The sequence below is a fragment of the Ambystoma mexicanum genome, chromosome 5q, assembly GCF_040938575.1.
Source record: "Ambystoma mexicanum isolate Mex_15411 chromosome 5q, UKY_AmexF1_1, whole genome shotgun sequence".
Taxonomy (NCBI): Eukaryota; Metazoa; Chordata; class Amphibia; order Caudata; family Ambystomatidae; genus Ambystoma; species Ambystoma mexicanum.
This window is the reverse complement of record NC_090933.1, coordinates 505,008,311-505,027,216: the sequence shown is the minus strand read 5'-3', so window position 1 is coordinate 505,027,216 and position 18,906 is coordinate 505,008,311. Positions and strand designations below refer to the sequence as shown.

At 47.5% G+C, this 18,906-nt stretch overlaps 1 protein-coding gene across 1 annotated transcript in view; it reads left to right on the top strand.

Moving 5' to 3' along the window:
- GAREM1 (GRB2 associated regulator of MAPK1 subtype 1) overlaps positions 1-18,906 on the top strand; it is a 929,300-nt gene that overhangs the window by 284,495 nt on the left and 625,899 nt on the right. The window lies entirely within an intron of this gene.

The following is an 18,906-nucleotide window of genomic DNA, read 5'->3' as shown; positions in this document are numbered from 1 at the left end:
CTATAGCAGCACTTCATGGCGGGTAAGCCCAGTTCAAACGTTATAGCTGATATGGGGACATTGAGCGGTAATCCCAAGGTTGTTTTCCAAATCTAGCCTTCTATGTAGTCCCAATCCTTTGCCCTTGCTTGGGGCTCCACTTCCATACCATAGAGGAGTGATGGGATTACTTTCAGATATTTTGTAGGAATGTTGCGCATCTGGGTGTCAAATTGTGTAGCCTTTGCTCTCACCCTGTCCTTGCCAGGCCTTCATTCGTGGAAGCATCTAAAAGTAAACCCCAGATATTTTATTTTTTTGACCGGGGTCAGCTTTATTCTGTTTAAAGTCCAGATATAACTATACAGAGCAGTCCCTCGCCTATTAAACCTTATTATTTCGGTTTTACTAGTGTTAATACACAGGTTGGGTATGCCGTAATCGCTCTCGGTAATCTCTGAAGTCCCGAGGGAGTTTGGTCCGCTATGATCATGTCGTCGGCATATGCCATCCAGGGTTGCTTAGTCTAGGCCTCACAAGGGACACTCCCTCTAATGCATCATTCAAGTCTGACAGATGTTAAATAAAGAGGTAGGGAGCCAATATGAATCCCTGTCTCAATCCATGGAACGTGGGGATTACTTTCGAGAGGGCAATGTCACCATTCAGTCTAATTTAAAGAGGAGTGCGTTCGTGTAGTTGCTTAATCATATCCAGTAATGGTAAAGGAATTGCCCAATTTATTAGCTTGTCCCACTGTTTTTAACGGTTTACTGTGTCGAAAGCCTGACTGAAATAAAACATTGCTACATACAATGGTGTTCCTTCTTTCTGACATGCTTTTCTTTCTTAGAGACGTTCGGACAAATCTGTTCAGTATAGTGTCCATGCCTCTTCTGAACCCAATTTGAAATTTCTGCGGTCTATTTGTTCTGCTAATCCACAGTTGCAACTCCTTCAAATATCAGCCCTGCATATTCTATGTATCTCTGAAACCGTTTGTGTGGTTCAGTTCTGGTTGATGTTGGCATGCTGGCATGCACTGCTTGACAGGGTTAGTGCTGCACTACTATTGAAAGCCCTGTTGGATCCAGTAGAGCCGATACATTTGCTGTGCTTGTAAGCCACATGCTGAAAGTCTCACTTGAATCTCCTGAGAGCTTGCCAACTTGAATCTCGGCATTGGGAAAAGTCTGACTGTACGTGGGCTGGGGATAGCCTGGGCTTAGACCCAGCATTCCCCAAAAAATTACCCTTGAGCTGGGGCTCAGCCAGCACTCTACAAACTGATTTCCCGAAGTGATTTGTTCACTCGGTAATGCAAGTGAGCAATACGGTTCTTTCCCAGTCGATTTGTTCGCTCCATGATGTAAGTCAGCAATACTGACCCTTCCCAGTCACCAGTGTAAAGCATTGGGAATTAAGATATATTTTTTCTATGATTGAAGGAAAAGTAGAATATAGAGAATACATGCTTTCATTTTTGCTGTGTAACGAGGTATTGAGAGACCACCCTGAACATGGGGTCCCCCCTCCCAATCAAGGTGCCCCATAATAAATCATTTATATAGTTAAAACTAACCCTACCTATCTAGTGAGTTAAAACGTGGTTGTAGACATTACTGCGTGGAAGAAATTCCATAGAACAGGATATTTGACCCATGTTCGTTGTCAGTATAGGAGCTCCCACGTTCTTTTGTAAAAACATAAGGCCACACTTGCCGGACAAGGATTTGCTTGATGGTCCCATGCATTGGCCTGGAATTGGTATCTGTTAACCGTCCAATCAAGACATTCTTTGTTACCAACAATTCTTGTTTACAAAACTAATATGATAACTATTGTATAGAATAAACAAATATTACAATGTAATAAAACAAACTGACAAAACATTACTAGACATTATCATTGGGTGGGAAAAAGGGGTGTGACAAGGGACTGAGCCATTGCATTTGTGGGTGGGGCTTGTAGTTCGGTTTTTACACTGAACAAAGATGGCCGGTTTTTACACTGAACAAAGATGGCCACCCCAGAAACTTGCTGCAGCTATTTTTGGTGTTCTTGCAGAAAGGTTACCAAGAGCTTTGAGGTCCGAAAATCGCAAACTACAATACAAGTCAGTGGGAACAATCCTATATCCGTCTACGGCTGCGTGGATTCTGAAAAGTAGAAATAAGAGACCTTGTTAGCTGCGCTCGGTTTCTGGTGCCCACATTAATGATTGCAATTAGTCACCTTAGTAATAGGAGACATCGCGTAAGAACCGTATGTCCTTGGCAGAGAGAGTCCCACACAGCAGTTGTCTGTTTGTATGTTGTGAGTTTATTTCTGTGTGTGTGGGGGAGAGCAAGCAGGAATACATCTCAGGACTACTTGGATACCAGATGCTTTCCATTTCCACATCATTTTGCCTCCTTAAATATGGGCTTTCGGACCAAGAAGAAAAAGACCTTTTATTTCGGTGTTCTTGTCACAGCTGCTATCCAGGGGCCTTTAGAACTAGGATAAACAAAGTTGTTTTATGTGAAACTGGGTGGTTCTACATGTCATATAGAGTTGACTACCCCCTCAACCCCCATCCACCCATTCATCTATGGTCTCAGTCTTTCATTTGGTCATGCAGCCCTTTTAACGGGCTTCAGGGACCATGAAGAAATAAATGTGATTGCACACCTTCTGGGATCAAAGAGGTATACACCGGGTACAGTCTCAATTGGTCGCCCAGGGATACGTTGATATGAAAATCTCACTCTTCTCCAAGGCTGCATCTGCCACTGTTATATTGCTCTGATCAGTCCATGTCATACACATCAGCTAAAATCACTATAAGAGATAGTCGTTGAGTGTCAAGCAGTATCTAATTGAAATTAGGCCCTTTGGATTCCATTATTGACCACCTCTCAGCCAATGGGAGTGCTTGAAATGCAGTCTATAATCTCTGATATAGACCTTGGCCCAGAAATTCTGACTTGGGAAGCCAAAACAGTTGTCTCCAGCTGTGTAAAGGAGGAGAAGGGGTATGTGCAGTTCAATTCCCCAAACTAACAAACGGCAATGAAACCCACAATGTGTAAAGTTTGTTGTAACTTGTTTTATGTTCATTTAATTAACAGTGCAAATGGTTTGTGTGTGCGCATTTTCCCCCCTCAACAACAATACTTCCTTTTTTAGTTGGCCAACTTAATACGCTGTTAGCCTTGTAGACCTTTGGATGGGTAATTATCACTTAGACGATGGTCCGTCTCCAACGTATAGCCCTTGCTTCTCGTGGTAACTCTGGTTGGCTCTTTATCTCGTGATAATGACCTCTCACTTTGTCTAAACGGCTTAATTATGTCCTTTAATCAGAGGCCAAATTAAAATAGTGACAGTCCTGTATAGGTCTGTCTACTTTTGGGATTGCAGATTTACATTACATGCGAGATGGAAGTCCAGGCATTGAGGTATCTCTTCCCTGATAACTATCCATACTATGTATCTATGACAACATTGCGGCAGCGTTTCAATCATCAGAAGCTTAACTCCCTTATGGATCAGCCTGTCTCCAGAATCTGGCCGCTCCACGTTTCGCTGTCACAAAAGTGAGGTGGGCAACTACTGGAGTTGGGTTCTTTTCCATTGCTTGGGTCCTTGCAATGGCTCTCGAGAATCCCCCTTTCTGGAAATGTGCCTGAAATCTTGGAATTCCGTCATTGTTATCTTGTAAACCTAGTGAAGACCTTTTCTGGATACTGTGAAGGCATTGGGAAGCAGACACAGACAACTGAGTAAAGATTGGCTTTTATTAAAATTAAAGGAAGGGTGGAAAAGGCTTAACTCGCCTTATGCTAAGGTGGGTTTCCCTACCTAATTGAAACTAATGGTATCGGTAAATCCAAACCAAATGCCTATGTCCAAAACCTATACTTGCCCTCACAACTACTTGGATGTAATGTGTAGGGATGGCAGCATCAAAATCGGAAGTTTTCAAATAAATGTTCAGAGCTTCTTCCAGCTCTTGGTTGGAAAAGGGGTTTTCCCTTCCCCAAGATTCAGGATAGTTCACTTTGTCAAATAGAGGGCTTCTCTCCCCCAAGCTTTCAAGTCTTTCAATGCTCCAAAACAACACATTTCCTTGGAACACTTCCCAGCCTTTCCGGCAGAGTTGCCTTTCATCAATTTCACCAATATCATAAAGTTTGCTCAATTCAGCTCACCCAAGTTTTCCTTTACAGTCAAACACATGAAATGGATGTATTCGGTCTAGATGCAGTTGTCTGACCACACGGTCCACCAATTACAGGTCACGCAACCAACACACCTTGCTTGCTTCTTCTTCACAGTTACAGTGCCACTGTTTCAGCTTCAGTGGTATTGGATTTATCCTCTTGTTGCTTTCTCAGTACTTGGTTTGCCACCATTCACTTGTTGTACTTTCAAATGTTCTCAAAGCTTTTGCTGCTGCTTGTTCTTTCAGTACACACATTTCTTCATATATTTATGCCATGTGTCAATGCTTGCTTTCTTCAGTTTACACAATTCAAAGTTTCTTTGTATCAGGCAATATAATAATAAAATAATAATAATTTCACATTTATATAGCGCTACGAACCCTCAGGTATCTGTGCGATGCTTATTATTACCCACGGTCTGCGTTAGCAAGCTCTGCACGGATGTCAAAGGGAGCGCTCTACTCGCTGTGCCACTTGACCGCCAAGTGGCACAGCGATCACCAACTGCTTTCAATCCAGTTGGTATTCAATCACACTTGTTTTCTTTTAGTTCGGTATTCAAAACACAAGGTTTCATCTCATTCCTTTCAGTCACTTCAAATCCCATATCATCAAATTCCTAGTTCACTCTGCTGCTTGGAATTTGCACCCTGCTCCCTGGCATTTTCACAAGTTCCGAACTTCTATTTTCCCTGGTCTTCTCTTGGCGTCGTCAATTTCGTCTTATTCACAGTTTAGTATTCGCAAGAAAACCCTTTCATTCAGTTTCCTCAGTCGTTTGCTTATCATACTGTCAAGTCTTTAATTCAATACTGGACCGGAATTCTCACTGCCTACTCAGTCATTCGCTCACTCGCAAGCAGTCAGACCTGCACAAACCATGCAGTTCACCCCACAGCATCCTGGAGTCATCATTTGACTCAACGGGTACGCAGTCTCCAAGTGCTGCACGCTGCGTTGTCACGCTCTGTGGCTGTCGCTGCTCCCAGCTCGGCGTGCCTCTGTTCCAAGGTCTCCGGCGCCTCGGGTGCACGGAGAAGGAGTCCCTACGGCTCCAAGAAGACTGCAGACCACCTGGTCTCAGCTACGGCTTCTCCTGCAAGCATTCCACAGGCAATCTCTCTGGCGATCTCCCAGGCAAGCTCATCAGCCTCGCCCGAGCGGGCCATTTTATACCACCTCCTGGGCCGCAGGTGCAGGGAATGTTCCTTGACTGCATAACAGGTTTGGTACTCGGCATTCCCTCTTCCTCGTCTCAGTACCAGAGTGTTGTTTTTGTATTTCTGTGTTATTAATGACAGGATGTTTGTGTGCATTGAGAGAGTGTTTCCTAGTGAAATAGGAAAGAGTGGGGTAATGCCCTATAAACGCCTTGGTGTCATTTGACTCCTTACAAAAGGGAAATGGGGAATACCGCGTCTCACCCAAGGGTGCCTCAGCTCCACTCCCCAAGTCTTCTCCACGCAGGTGATCCTTCCTCGCATATTCAGCCCCAGGGTCAGGATCCGAAAGCAACGGGCTCACCCTGTCCACCTGGGAGTAGGATATATTGGGGAAAGAAGTGAGGAAGCCCTCAGATTCCTCACAATACCCTTAGACTTTTTTGGTGCATATTTGAATTGAAATAACTTTTTGCGAAGGTTTGGGATGATTGGCTTCGCCCTAGAGTTTGACATCAAGTGTGCTTATAAGTAGGCGCATTATAAGTGCCATAACATAGTATATCATATCAAGTACATTTTCACCCTGCTGATGTGTGTGAGCCATATGAATTTGAAATCAGTCTTTGTCTTGCGGTTCTTTCTTCAGAGTTTGTCATGTTGTTAGGGAGAATTCTCTGGTTAGGCTGAATTTCCCTACCTAGTGAGTCCCCCAGCAGCTTTGCTGGATTTCTGGGGTTTAATTTTTTTCTCCTGCCAAGAGTGAGACTCTTTTACCCTCACTCTTGGACATGTTGAAGTGTGTTTTCTTGGTTAAACCTTGTGTTGAATGGGCTATGGGGTCTTTTACTCCATAGGGCCTCATGTATTTTTGTGATGTGGGTCACACAGCACCCTCTGTGCCGTGACCCAGGGGTGTCCTAGGGACTCCCCAACATAGACTCCATACCCTGGGACTGACTACTGTCTCCCAGGGCATGTAAAGTCACCAAAGACTTTGCTAGTCTTGAATCCTGAACAGAACCAGTACAAACCATCATATTGTGGACGTACTGGCTGGGGCAATTCGATTGCCCCAGGGTCTGTTAGTCGAGGGGGCACGTCTCCGTCCCCCCTGATCGAGTTTTGGCTGGTGGCAGTGGAAACTACTTTTTATATTCGACCGCGAATATTTCCCTATGGGATTTCCCATTGTTTTAGGCTAACACATTTAATTATTTATTTACGGTAGCCTTAAACATACCGCCGGTTTATATATTTATTTTTATAACTCCGGTTGGGACTTTTTGCCAAAACTTGATTCTAAAATGGCGTTGGTGTTCGCCTCTGTAACTCTGACCCAAAGTGGAGCCCTTTGTTCCACTTTTGGCGGGCTTCTCCACAGAAGCCCTCCAAAGTGGTGCCACTCTGTCTGGGGTACTTAGGAGGGGTGGAGGGGGATTTAGGCACCCTGGACTGAGTTACCTTGGTAACTCAAGTCGCACTCCGTCCTGATTGGCCCAAGTGGTGAGCCGCCCGGCTCACCACTTAGCATGTTTGAGTGACAGCTAGGCTGGGTGAATGGGGGTTTGCTGCATAAAAGCAGGGCTTTGGGGACTGGGACTGCAGAAGTCGCCACAGGACCAAGAATCCGACGAGGGAAGAGCTGAGCCGACCTGCTTCGACGACACCACCCGGTGGAGCCCTGCTGAACCGTCTCACCACTTTTTCCCGACGACCGAGGAGAACTCTTAACGGAGTGGCTCCTTCCCTTGACTGGTGGGGACAACCAGTTTTCGCCTTCTTTCCGTCCTTTTGAGGTATCTCGTGGCCGCCTTGCCTGTGCCAAGCACCCCGGCATCCGGAATACCACACTTTACCCCCATACCGCGAAAGTCGGTACCAACCCTTTAACCGGAGGACTCCGCGGCTGGTTTCTTCCCGGGCAGTGCTACGACCTTTCTCTTCTGCTCTTCAGCGAGATATTCTTCTCCCCTGACCGACGTCGAGCCTTGCTGTCGCTGCCTGGAACAACTGCCCCCGCTGGAGGATCCTTTCCGCTTAAGGTACTGTGTTCCGCCTGGCTTCCCTTGCTACCGACTGTACGGGGTAGATTTAGTCCCCGGCTTTCGAACCTGGGAGTGCCTGGGACACTTTGGCTAAACTTTCTGAGCCACTCTAAACTCTTTTTTGACTCTTTGCAAGACTTTGAATCTCTAACTAACAGTGTGATCTTGGGCACATTTTCGCTCCGGCTACTCTAAGAGTGGGCCCTGCCTAGTGACTTTTGCTCACCTGTGACTTTATTCTTCTTTAAGCCTATTGCAAGTGTTCTGGACCTTAGAGTGGTGTGTCTAACCTATTTCTGCTTTTTCTCTCCCTTTCTTGGAAACTACTAGAGTGTCATCTAACGTTAAGCACTCACCTCTGTTTTAATTAAGTGGTGTTAACCTAGAGTTGTCTAGATAGGAGAAAGGATTGAATTTACTTTCAGTATAACTGTGTTGAAGTGCTTTTACTATATTTTTGCTAGAGTGTTTTTAACTTATGTGTATTTTAAATAAATAACTATATACTTTTGAAACCGAGCTCTGGTCAGTGTTTGCTTGTGCTATTGTGTTTTGGTACATATTGTGTATACTTTACATACTGCCTAACTCTTCTTGAGAGAAGTCTGACTGCTCAGCCACAGCTACCAGGTAAATCTGGGTGGTACAGACTGCTACCAAAGGGGTTTACTGCTCTACCTGTAGTCTTAAATCTTTTGCAGTGTTCCCCAAGGGAACTGCACAGGTTTCTGCCTAACACATGTCCTTGTAAAAATGTTTGTCCGGGTCAGGAATATGAATTCCTATAGTAGCTTCTTTCATTAGTCGCATTATTGGCTGCTGCATGGTGTCCTGCATTTTGGATGCAGCATATCCTCTCCAGGCACTCGCTCCTCCCTCTCCTTCATTGAATGAACCCTTAACATTGCTAGCTTTGTGAATTGCCTGTGATCTGGACAGCTGCATGGTTTTGTTAATGAAACGGCCATTTTTGTCTTTTGTATTTCCTCTTGCTCCCTCTGGTCTTGCTGGTGTTTCAGGGGAATCGTAGCAGTCGCCCACTGAGCCAGTCTTCCATTCAGTACATATGCAAGATTCAATAATGCATTTATTCTTTTTGTGTATTTTGCGGTGGTGCTTTTTGTTTTCGCAGTACAGTCAATAAATCTTCGTGACCTCAGCAAAACACATCCAGTGTCTGTTGGCAACATCTAAGTGGGAAGCACATGAATGGGCGCGTGGATTGCTCCGGGTGTTAACATTGTGTGCTTGAGCACATCCGTGGCTGGCGTGCCACTCAGTAAGAACGTCACGTGGATGCACTTGTTCCCGCCCTAGGGCTCTGTGACTGGCTCTTGAGGGGGAGTGATGGTAGCATGCTTTCTCCTATTCTCTGGCTGACCCTAGGCGCCATCTTTGAGAGGGTGAACGTGTGTTTTGCAGCGACCTGTTTATCATCGGCACTTCTGCTTCGATTTCAGAGTTTTGTTCCAGACAAGAAAGGCATTTTTCGCTAATGGCAATTATAGTGACTGTAGGTAGTGAGTTGACTTACATAGATGTGTACACTAATTTTAGGTTTCATTCTTTTCACTCCTGCTCTTCTGCTCAATGCTTGAAACTTGGTCAGGTTCACACAAAGCTTGGACATAGAACCAAATCTCCCAACATAGTTTTTTCTTCTGGGACTAGAAGACCCAAGGTTAACAGTGAGATAATATAAACACATATGGATATTTTGCAAGTAGCGATATTGAGATTTTGCTAGTGAATCGGTTCCACAAGAAACGACATAGGGGAGGGCCAAGTCAGCCACTTAATTGCCTGGCAGTTTGCACAGGTGTCTCTTTCCCGTAAGGTGTTGGTTCCAGTCTCCTCTTCACAGCTCATGGTTCTAGATGCCAACGGGAGCGCCCCCCCTCCTTCCAATGAAGCATGGACCCTTTTGGGTTCCCCATCAAGCACCCTAGATTAACAGTTGCCCAACTGTATGCATGGTTTGCACTTGTTGAATTGTTGCATCAATGTTTGAACTGTTCATCCTGGTTGAATTGTGTGCCCTAGTTTGGTTGCTGGCCCACTTCGTTTTGGCTCTTGGTCTCCTAGATTGGATGTTGCCCCAGTGTGGGTTCTTTGCCCTGCTTTCCCATATCTAGCCAGGCCCTTTTGGGGTGGCGGGCTATGCTTCAGTTACTCCACTGTGGTGCAATGGCCATCCTGTGGTAATGTTTCCGTTCCCCGCACAGAATTTTAGCCGGGTGTCTGGGTGAGGAGGGCTGTGCACATGCTCCGTTCCCAATCCAGACTTCCTTAGGGAATTATACATGCATAGGATTTAGCGTGTGTAAAACAAATATATCTAAAAATACATGCTACGTCTCATTTAGGATGCATCTGTTCTCTTTGCTTTATTCTCACCACTTGCGAACTGACTAATACCAAAATATATAGTAGCTCTTCCCCAACGTACCCGTTGACCGCTGTTATATGAGACGGTAATTAGTGGGTAGAAGATCAGTGCTGAGAAGTCTCCCGTTTGAACAACTGAAGGGTTTCTGTGCTAGGACACATTTTGGAAAAGAAACCTAATTGGCGTCTTAGACGGTGCACAGAGCATTCTGAGCGAGCGATCGCGCCAAGCCCTTTCTCATGAGAGGATCAATTATCTTAATGGGGAGGAATATCGTGAATATTTTTATACTTTAATTAGTCTGAAGAGATGGCTTCCTGGGGGCACGTAAAATTGTAATCCATACAAGATATGTAATTGATATGTATTGATTTTTTTTTTTATCTGAAGGAAGAGGTCACTAAGATCTTATTCCTGTGGCGGCGTGGTCTTCGGAGTGCTGTTCTGGCGGCATGGAAATTAATCCTGGTGGAGGTCTATTAAGGCTGGTTGTTTTTCATAATTTAATCATCTGAGCAATTTCTTTCCACAGCGCCTTGTACGGAGCATCGTAGAGGTAGCAGCACTAGGAGGGTAAGGGGAAAATGGTAGCTCCCTAGGAGGGTAAGGGGGAAAATGGCAGCTCCCTAGGAGGGTAAGGGGGGAAAATGGCAGCTCCCTAGGAGGGTAAAGGGGGGAAATGGCAGCTCCCTAGGAGGGTACGGGGGAAATGGAAGCTCCCTAGGAGGGTAAGGGGGGAGGGGAATGGCAGCTCCCCAGGAGGGTAAGGGGAAAATGGCAGATCCCTAGGTATTTCCCAAAGTGCCAGTCGTGATAAAGAAGTTTGAAAGCAGTCGCCTGCGCTGCTCTAGGTGAGGTATTATTGGCCTAAGCCATTGTTTGCAAACATCTCATTAATTATTAATTTGCAAGTGGGTTGCCAAGGTTGTATTACAAAGGTACTTGTATTACCTGAAGCGTGTGCCTTGACGACTCTGATCAGCTTTTATGAATGTAGTAGGATATTCCTTTGTAGATGTTTGGAAAAGGGGAATTATCCACTCGTGTTTTTAGGCGGCTATCCCTCCTGATACAGAGTAAATAAATTGATTTTCATAAAATTCTGTGCTTCGCAAATGCCCGCAGTAATCTTAACTTTTGGTGTAATATACAGACCCTTCTTTTAAAAAAAAATGTGTTCAACAACTCTAAGCTAATGTCAAGAACATGTTACAGTACACACGTGCATGACTGCACGGGCTTTCGAGGGTGCTTTTTACCCAGACAACCAGATAAGTGGAATAGCCTCTTTTACTCCCTAAAATTAGGAAAATACTTGCAACCCTAAAAATGAGGAAGCAGTACTTAATCGTGTGTCAGACCCATGTTTCCGTCTGCACTGCTATGTTGGTGTTCTGTGTTCAGACCAGCACCGCCTCACACACTGGGGCACTGTCATTCTCTTATCTGGTTGGAAAAGGGCCCATTAAGAAAACAACAAAACGTATCATTTATGGTAATTCGGGGCTCAAGGGAATTATTACATGTTTTAAATTAATAAGTATTTTTACATTCCTAAAAATATCTTCGGTTGGGTGATAGATACTGTGTGTAAATATGTTCTACATAAAGTGCTTTGGCTGTAAACAACGCATCGTTATCTCAGTCGATAGTACGGACAATTTTTCAGTCGATGAAAGATCCTTTTACTCCCAATTTAGAGAGCAAGCCAAGCATACTCACGCCGCAAAATATTACCTCAGTCCCTGATTTGATGGCGACGCACTATCATTAGACCGGAAACCGAGCAATTTGGGGAAACTGGGCCTCTAAAAGCGCAGGGCCCTCTGAAAAGAATGAGCGAAAATCCAGCTTTTCTAAAAATATCAACATTCATGCCGATTGCTTAGCTCGCCTGCCTTCCTGCAGACGAGTGAATCGCTTGTGTAAAGTGATTGGATGAAACGCTGAGGAGGTGTTTTCTGCCGAAAACCTATGGTCTCGTTTTGTCCATGTGGAAAAGACCAAACCGCCACCCCGTAAAAGGCGGCGATAGTCATTTGGAGACTGTAAATGTTAAAAAGTTTCGCATGTTAATTTCTACTAAGGTCAACAAGTATAACCAGTGGTCAAAGTGTACGAAAAGTAGTGAAACCAATGTTCCCTACTGGTCTGCCCCCGCCCCCCCCAAACCACACCGCCACACCCCCGCCCCGCCCCCCAAGCACAATACAAACCCCCAAATACATGCTCCTAAAGTTTAAGGGAATGTTGTTCCTAAATTCTCCCCCACCCCCCCACCCCCCTCAAAACTAGACCATTCCGGAACGGTTTCTTTTTAAATGTAAACTATAGGGACAGAAAAACTTACTTTAAAAAAGTTGAGGAGCACTGCTCCCGCCCACTTCGACCAAGGTGTGTAACTAACCCAAGAGAACGCACAATGAATTGCGCCGTACCCCCCCAGCATCTGTGCTCGTACCCTGCCAGTTAGAGCAGTTGGGCACGTCCGTCAGCTTAGATGGTATGGAAAATCACTCGGCCTTAAACTACATGTACAGAACTTCTAGCAATAGAAAAAGGTTACATCTTACAAAGGGGTCATTAAAAGTGGTTTGACACTATTTCTACTCGCCATTAATTGGGGCGATACGCACACCTGTTACAGTTCTTAGAAGTGAGAGGGATCTCGCATGAAGCGCTCTATAAAACACACAGTACGCCGAAAATACAAGCCTAAATGGCTGGTCATGAACCCAGATACAGCAGCTTGACTGCACATGGGGTTAAACCCCATGTTCTGTGAATCATGGGCTGCTGTCCCCAGAGAGCCATCAGTTGACCAAGCTTGCTCATTGTCCCCACAGTGATCCGGCTTGCTCAGTGTCCCCCCAGTGATCTGGCTTGCTCATGGTCCCTCCAGTGATCCGGCTTGCTCAGTGTCCCTCCAGTGAGATCGGCTTGCTCAGTGTCCCTCCAGTGAGATCGGCTTGCTCAGTGTCCCTCCAGTAATTCGCCTTGCTCAGTGTCCCGCCAGTGATCCGGCTTGCTCAGTGTCCCTCCAGTGATCCCCAGTGATCCGGCTTGCTCAGTGTCCCTCCAGTGATTCAGCTTGCTCAGTGTCCCGCCAGTGATTCGGCTTGCTCAGTGTCCCTCCAGTGATTCAGCTTGCTCAGTGTCCCGCCAGTGATTCGGCTTGCTCAGTGTCCCGCCAGTGATTCGGCTTGCTCAGTGTCCCGCCAGTGATCCGGCTTGCTCAGTGTCCCGCCAGTGATTCGTTTTGCTCAGTGTCGTGCCAGTGATACGGCTTGCTCATGCTTTACATGGCCCAGACACCTTCAATGACATTTACTGGTTCTATGTTACACTGACAGTTATTTTTCCGATTCGTTTTTATATTTGGGGAGCCCAAAACTCCATCTTTCCTGAACTCTTTATATCCTCTTACCCACCCTCCTATATTTTTCGATGAGTGTTTTCATTGAAAAATGTCTAGCAGAAAACAAATCGAAAAATATACTGGCGATGTGTCAACGTTGTACCCTTTTAGGATATTTCTGAAGTGAAGTTGGGGGGTACATTGTTGCATATAACATGCTTTTTTATGTACTGCATCATGCCAGATTCCTGTGGGTTCTCGGTGGTCTTATGTTTAAGCATTTGCCAGAGCTGGGACTATACTGTTTAAGAGCTCTGACTACTGATTTAAAGGTCTAATTTAAACCGTGCATGTTTTGTAAATAACTGGGTGTGTCTTTCATAATAAACACTCCACCCTTCCTCTGCGCGTGCAGCCATCGGCCCCTTCCTCTGTGCATGGATCCATCGACCCCTTCCTCTGTGCATGTAGCGTCGCCCCCTTGTCCCCACGCATACAGCCGTCGTCCCCTTTGACCCCACGCATGCAGCCGTCGTCCCCTTGTCCCTACGCATGCAGCCGTCGCCCCTGGTCCCTACGCATGCAGCCGTCGCCCCTTTGTCCCTGCGCATGCAGCCGTCACCCCCTTGTCCCTGCGCACGCAGCCGTCGCCCCCTTGTCCCTGCACACGCAGCCGTCGCCCCCTTGTCCCCGCGCATGCAGCCGTTGCCCCCTTACCCACACGCATGCAGCCGTTGCCCCCTTACCCACACGCATGCAGCCGTTGCCCCCTTACCCCCACGCATGCAGCCTTCGGCCCTTTGCCCCCGCGCATGCAGCCTTCGGCCCTTTGCCCCCACGCATGCAGCCATCTCCCCCTTGTCCCCGCGCATTCAGCTGTTGCCCCCTTGTCCTGGCGCAAGCAGCTGTCGCCCCCTTGCCCCCACGCATGCAGCTGTCGCCCCCTTGCCCCGCGCATGGAGCCGTCGCCCCTTGCCCCCGCGCATGGAGCCGTCATCCCTTTGACCCCGCGCATGCAGCCGTCGTCCCTTTGCCCCCACGCATGCAGCCGTTGCCCCATGGTCTCTACGCATGCAGCCGTTGCCCCATGGTCTCTACGCATGCAGCCGTCGCCCCCTGGTCCCCACGCATGCAGCAGTCGCCCCCTGGTCCCCACGCATGCAGCCGTCGCCCCCTTGTCCCCACGCATGCAGCCGTCGCCCCCTTGTCCCCACGCATGCAGCCGTCGCCCCCTTGTCCCCACGCATGCAGCCTTCGGCCCTTTGTCCCTGCGCATGCAGCCGTCTCCCCCTTACCCCCACGCATGCAGCCGTCGCCCCCTGGTCCCCGCGCATGCATCCGTCGCCCCCTGGTCCCCGCGCATGCATCCGTCGCCCCCTGGTCCCCGCGCATGCATCTGTCGCCCCCTTGTCCCTACGCATGCAGCCGTCGCCCCCCTTACCCCCACGCATGCAGCCTTCGGCCCTTTGTCCCCGCGCATGCAGCCGTCGCCCCCTTGTCCCCGCGCATGCATCCGTCGCCCCCTGGTCCCCGCGCATGCATCCGTCGCCCCCTGGTCCCCACGCATGCAGCCGTCGCCCCCTTGTCCCTGCGCATGCAGCCGTCGCCGCCTTACCCCCACGCATGCAGCCTTCGACCCTTTGTCCCCGCGCATGCAGCCTTCGGCCCTTTGTCCCCGCGCATGCAGCCGTCGTCCCCTTGTCCCCACGTATGCAGCCGTCGCCCCCTGGTCCCCACGCATGCAGCCTTCGGCCCTTTGTCCCCGCGCATGCAGCCGTCGCCCCCTTGCCCCCACGCATGCAGCCGTCGCCCCCTTGCCCCCACGCAGGCAGCCGTCGCCCCCTTGTCCCCACCAGGCAGCCGTCGCCCCCTTGTCCCCACGCATGCAGCCGTCGCCCCCTTGTCCCCACGCATGCAGCCTTCGGCCCTTTGTCCCCGCGCATGCTTCTGGGTATTGTTGAAGCAGATTTAGTCCTGCTGGGAGCACAGATAAAAATAATTCCAGAGTAATAAGACTAAATGCTTAAAAGGCTTTTCAAGGTCAGGATGAAGGAAGTTTTTATCAGATTTGCTCAATCCCGTTAAGATGACCCATTTATAAAGATCACATTGTACAGCACTTGCAGTTCTTTATTTCACTTTGGGTATAATACTGCCCTTTAAGCATTCCGGGGCCATAGCTGCTCTGCAAGCGCTGCCGAAGGACATGCCTGTGCGGCACCGTTACTATTTCAAGCTGTTCTTGCGGCATCCTTTACTATAGCGCAGCTCAGGCACTCCAACATCGATGCAGATGCTTAGCAACGACCACTAGCGTGGCTTTATTCCTACTGTGGCGCGCAAATGATTATTGCTTTTCCAAAAAAGCCTATTCAGTTTCCAACCAGCCTTACTGTGAGTTATTTACCTCGTGGCTGTCCATTTTACATCTCATGGCAACGTTTACTGCATTCAACAAATCGTATAGGCTTGCTGTGTGCATATTGCATCTCGCGGAGTGGTTGCTTTCTTGTTTACCGTGTGCCAGGAGTGCTTTGCCCAGCACTCGCTTTCCCATAGCACTCTTCGGGTGCTAAAACATCAACGGGGATAGCTGCGCGAGACCGAACGACAACGCAACGTTTAGCCCTGCCTACACAATGAACCCCCTTTTTGGAGACCGTTTCCCCTGCGCTCCAACCCATTCGGCAGTCTCCACATCTTGGATGGGCAGAGAGTGTGTGTGCTCCTGTCTCCAGAGGTCTCTGTGGAGAAAGCCAGGATCGGACTAGGGTATACAATTGTCTCTGCACCAATGGAAAAAGTGGCCTAGAGTTACAGATAGCGATTCATTCCTTTTATGACAGACTATTTGAATAGTACCCACGGTGGAGATGTTTGATCAAATGGAAATTGTGCATTTTAAAGAATATTTATTCAGCAGCACTGGTCAAATCTACCATCCGCATAATGAAGTAACTCATGAAACTGGCCCATATTGGCCAAAAATGTGGCCACTTTTGACCAAAAAACAGTCCCACACTAGCATTTGGTGTTTTTGGTTCGGCCATTGTCTCCTATTGCCCTATAGGGAAGTCTGAACCTGGAGAACGCGTAGGTCTGCGATGCTTGCGATCGACCTACGCATTCCTGCTATATGTTGGCTAATGAAGCCATAGGACCCTACACACAGCGGGCAAAGGGTGACGAAATATCTGCATGTCGCTGGACTGAGATGCTTGTGGATTATAGCAGGGGAGAAATGTCCATTTGCAAGCTACTAGCCACATGTAAAGCCACTTACCACCCCAGTTCTCCACATGCACGCAGCTCGCAATTTCTTACATGCCAAGAGTCCATTGTCAGTGGAAAGTGCACATTTGGGAGGCCTTCACTATAGGTTTGTTTTGCTACTGTGAGCAGGATGCCCAGTGTGCACACTAGGGCCACTATCCAAAAACTAGGAACCACTAGAACGTTTTATACCAAAGGGGCGCCGTAGGAACTGTTGGCCCATAAGCGGATAGTATCACAGGCGATCTTTTGTCATGTTATCCAGGGGATGTTGGGGGGGGGCACTTGAATATCAGAACTCTTCCACAGGAGGTTGGTGCGCATTGCCCCCTGCAATGAAAGCCATCTTGTAAACACAATGTGGAGGACTTTGAATCAGTCCCTCTGTGCAAAGTAGGAATGAAGGGCCTGCCGCTGCTGGGTCTGACATTGACTTCAAGAGCAGTCGACCTGATGAGACGGGCTGGCTCGCTTCTGCCCTGTTCCAGATTTGAATTCCGCTTTTCTTTTCTGGTTCTGTCTAACCCCACAACCTTGTTCTAGGCCCTCATCTGGGCTTTACTGGGTAGAAGAAAAGCAGGAGTGAGGAGGATTGGTTAGTCCAGCCCAGTGTAGGAGTGTTTGGAACTTCAAGTCGCTATGTAGTACTGTGGCATTGAGTCTCTAGTTTGAGCACTACAGGTAGCTGGGTAACCCTCTGGAGCATATTGGAAGCCACTGGTGGTTAATTGGAAAATGTTTCTGATGATACGGGGGTCAATATGGAGTCCCATCCAGTACCAGCTTTCCAGGGGCTTGGTTCAGGTTTCTGGTTATTTCTGGGACTATGGCTTATGTTACCAGCTCTCAAGTACATAGTACCCCTATGCTGTGTACACAGTGGCCGTAAAGGTATAAATCCCACGGAGTGCGAGTACCTCTTGTGGAATAAGTGGTTTCTGCTCCTACAACCATACTAATATCACAGAGCCAACATGGCGTCTTCCAAGCCAAATAAAACAATGAAACAGCAGATGTTTATTATTATATTTCTAAAGCCAAGAAGTTAAACTCCAAAAAACTGCATTGAATATTAAACTGTAGCAGAGGTGATGGCTGCATCTTACATGCCAATCAAAACGATTTTTATTTCCGAAGAAAGAGAAAAGTTAAAATTATCAAATGAAGATACGATGAGACACAATGGAAGGACACTGCATCAAGGCAAAGATTGCCATATTAAAAAGAAATAGGGCTACATTTCTTGCAAAATGGCTGCCACTTGTGTTGTCTTTGGCTAAAGAAGGGATATGCAAACCATTAAGGACAAGCAATCTTCCGTCTTGGGAGGATAGCTCAGCGGCAACATGCTCACCTTGGAAGCAAGACGACACAGAGCAACACAGGTTCGATCCCTGGGTCTGCGCTTAGAAACCTCTGGGTATTAAGCGCGTTATAAATAACCTATCATATCATATCATATCAATGGTGCCCCATTGACTTCAATTTTCTCTTGCTCACTGAAATAACAGGTGATCTTTCAATATGTATTTTGTGGTATGCACGCCTGAACCATGGCACATTAATGTCCGTCTCTCCCTCTCGCCTCCTCTGGGTGTTCGACTCCCTAACCCCAGCATCCCTGTACGCCAAGTTGTATGCTAGCAATGGGTAACACCCACGATCAAAGGCCCTAGTCCTAGTCATGGTCTAAAGGCAAAGGCTTTATATGTCTAACTCCCTCCTGGGATTTTCTAGGCATTTCCTAACCTACACTTACCACAGGATTCCACCTTTCCTGCGATCACTCAATTTCTCTCATTTCCCTGATCTCGCTATCGACTCTCCCTCTCTCGTTCCTTCTCACTCCCACTGTTTGTCTTCCCACTCTCCTTTTTCCCCTCAGGTGTTCACTCTTTCTGCTTTTCCTTCTCTACTCACCTTCCCCGTCTCTGCTCTTCCTCTACTCCCTCCACTCTACTCTTTCACTCTATTTTCCTCCTCGACTCTCCTCTTTCATACGTTTTTTTTCACTCCCTCAATAACTGTCCTTGCTCACACTCCCTTATTGTACCACACTACCCTACTACCCTTCACACGTTCTCACAATCATACACTCATTTACAGCCACATTCTATCAATCATGTCTCCACCTCACCCGATACACGCTCCACAACAATGGCCTAATCGCCCGGTCTACTGTCCCGCTTCTGTCTGGTTTCTCATTCTGCCTTCTCTCCACCTAACCTCAGATGAGCTCCGCTGATTGATTCTTGAGGGGGTTGTATACCCCACCTTTGTCTTTCCTTCTCATTGGTTCCCTTGATCTCACGTGTCCCGAGTCAAATCTACCGCTCCGGTTTGAGTCACAGGAGCGGGAAGGTCCATGGCAGCCACTCACCTTCTTGCATGGAGTGCTTAATGTAGTCTCTTTGATATAGGCTTCTGAATTTCTGTTACCAACGTGGAGGTGTGGGGAGTCTGTGATTAGCGTTAAAGTGCTTCGCCG